Source organism: Eubalaena glacialis, chromosome 18 (assembly GCF_028564815.1).
Source record: "Eubalaena glacialis isolate mEubGla1 chromosome 18, mEubGla1.1.hap2.+ XY, whole genome shotgun sequence".
NCBI classification, from domain to species: domain Eukaryota; kingdom Metazoa; phylum Chordata; class Mammalia; order Artiodactyla; family Balaenidae; genus Eubalaena; species Eubalaena glacialis.
This window is the reverse complement of record NC_083733.1, coordinates 53,854,370-53,857,412: the sequence shown is the minus strand read 5'-3', so window position 1 is coordinate 53,857,412 and position 3,043 is coordinate 53,854,370. Positions and strand designations below refer to the sequence as shown.

General features: G+C 37.3%; 1 non-coding gene across 1 annotated transcript; it reads left to right on the top strand.

The window, feature by feature from the left end:
* Positions 1-2,272: 2,272 nt before the first annotated feature.
* Positions 2,273-2,379, top strand: LOC133079224 (U6 spliceosomal RNA). The gene has a single exon (XR_009698103.1). It is a non-coding gene; the product is annotated as a U6 spliceosomal RNA (small nuclear RNA).
* The last annotated feature ends 664 nt before the right edge of the window (positions 2,380-3,043 follow it).

Below are 3,043 nucleotides of genomic sequence, written 5' to 3'. Positions count from 1 at the left end.
CACCAGGGAACTCCCTGACATTCTCTACTTAAAGATTTTTTTCCAGTGGTTTCTCACTGCACTTAGAACATTATATGACCAGTTAAAGATGGATAACAAGGCCCTTCTTATAAGAACTCATCTCAACCACTGCCCTTTTAACCTACCTTAAAAATTCCTTGAAGGCACTAAATCTGACACATTATTTCCCATCTTTTAGAACTTCGCATTATGTTGTTTCCTCCCCATGAACTCCCCTGACACAGCTCTTTATAGGCCTGACTCCTCATTCTTCAGGCCCCAGATTAAAAGTCATTTCTTCAGAGAGGCTGTATGATCAGAACCTACCAAATTCCACGTTCACTATTCTCTATTCTAATATCTTGTGTTTTGATCTACTTTCACTGTTTTCAATTACATATTCATTAATTTCTCATTTCTTAATTTATTTCCAGGTATTTCTACAGCCCTAAAACTCATGATGGGTAGATCTAATTCTACTTTATTTACTATTAAGAAACAAGAGCTAGGATACAGTAGTTTTTAAATAATTAATTTTAGAATAACGGAACCACTGAATTTAAGAAAGAAAAATAAGAATAAAGGTAAATAATACAAAGATAAGCCATTGGGAAAGATATTTTGATGCCTATCAAAATACACTTTACCATAATTACACAATAGTTACTGTATATGACTCATTGCCTATAATCTCTCACATCTTCCATATACTTGTCTCACACTTTTCCTACAGTGATCAAATATATGTTTTCCTTCATCACTTTCCTTTCTGATGGGTGGAAATGAATTTGATCCAAACAAGCTCAGTTAAATGCACAAACAGAAAAGGTGACTGCATTCTTCTATCATCTTTACCCTTAAATATACAGGTATCTCACCACAGTTGACCATTCCCCCAGTGGCTACTCTTCTTTGTCCCCCATTTCAATAAGGCAATAGGATGTTTAACTTAAGATTCATTTTTAGTATTACACATCTATCCAAAGGTGATTACTAATCTCTCTTGTTCATTGAAGCTTTCTGTCAGGTCCTCCAATCTATTCCTTCATCGTCAAGGCTAACCAGTAGCATACTTCCCAGCAAAGTATCTCAGTGATTATTCAGGTATTATAATAGGTAATATAGTAGGTATATCCAAAATTGGATACTGTGCTAAATTCAAAGTGTTGACAAGGCTGTCTTCCTTCTGGAAGCTGTAGGGAAGAATCTATTTCCTTGCCTTTTCTAGCTTTTAGTGCCTGCCTTCATTTCCTGGCTCATGGCCCCTTCCTATCTCTTCAAAGCCAGAGCATAGCATCTTCAAATCTCCTTCTATGACTCTCCTGCCTCCCTCTTTCTCTTATAGGAACCCTTTGATTACACAGGGCCCACCAGGGTAATAATCTAGGATAATTTCCCCATCTCAGGGTCCTTAATTTAGTCATACCTGCAGAGTCTCTTTTGCCATGTAAGTTAACATATTCACAGGTTCTGGGGATTAGGACATAGACATTTTGGGGACATTAGTGTGTCCAGTTGGATTTATCTAAAATGAAGGGATGGTCAATACTAGATAATCTGTTAATATGACTGGTTGTAATATTAGATCTAATGGGGAAATTCACATAATTCTCTCCTTAGAAGCTCAAAAAGCATGTGATAAATTCAAAACCCAATCTTGTTTTTTAAAGTTCTGTAAAATAAGAATTGATATATAGATATATTACAGTTTAAAAGCCAGGAACTTAAGGAGGAAACACTGGAGGCATTCCTGCTAAATTCAGAAAAAAACAAAGGTGCTCACCATCAACCCTACTATTCACTGACACAGAAGGAAATTAGATATGTAAAATTTGGGGAAAGGGGGTAAAAAACTAACATAATATACAGATATGATTGTATCTCTGGGAAACTCAAGAAAATCAAGTAAAAATCTGCCACAAACAACCAGAGAATTCAGTTTGGTAGTGGGATATAAAATTAATATACTGAAATTACTAGTATTCATATATAAAAATAATAATTAGTTTCATATTGGAATTAGGGAATCTATTTTTAAAGCAAAAAAACTTAAGGTGAAATTAGCAAAATTTATGAAGGACACAGTAAACACTCCTAAATGACAAATGCATTTTAACATTGGGAAACATATCCTATTCTTGGATGAGAACATTCAACAGCATAAAAAGACATCGATAATTCTCTTAATTCAGTACAAACTTCATGTGATTCCCCATAAAAAAGCCAGCATTTTTTTCCTCTCAAGAACTAGACATGTTAAATTTAAAGTTCAGTGCTCGCTTCAGCAGCACATATACTAAAATTGGAATGATACAGAGAAGATTAGCATGGCCCCTGCACAAGGATGACACACAAATTCGTGAAGCATTCCATATTTTTTTTAAATTTAAAGTTCATATGGAGGGACTTCCCTGGTGGCGCAGTGGTTAAGAATCCACCTGCCAATGCAGAGGACACGGGTTCGAGCCCTGGTCTGGGACGATCCCACATGCCATGGAGCAACTAAGCCCATGTGCTACAACTACTGAGCCTGCGCTCAGAGGCCGTGAGCCACAACTAGTGAGCCCACATGCCACAACTACTGAAACCCGTGTGCCCTAGAGCCCATGCACCACAACTACTGAAGCCCACGCCCTCTAGGGCCCGCATGCCACAACTACTGAGCCCACATACTGCAATTACTGAAGCCCACATGCCTAGAGCCCATGCTCCGCAACAAGTGAAGCCACCACAATGAGAAGCCCGCGCACCGCAACGAAGAGTAGCCCCCACTCACCACAACTAGAGAAAGCCTGTGTGCAGTGACGAAGACCCAATGCAGCCAAAAATAAAATAAAAAACAAAGTTCATTTGGAAAAATAAGGAAGAATAACATGAAAATGTTTGAAAAAGAACAACAGTGGAAGAATAATCATACCAGATGTTGTTTGTGTTATGTTAAAGACTGAATAATGAAAACATTATAGTACTGGTGAATAATTATACAAGCAATATGAATGGAACAGAATAGAAAGTTCAGAAGCATTGCAGATATTTTACAAAG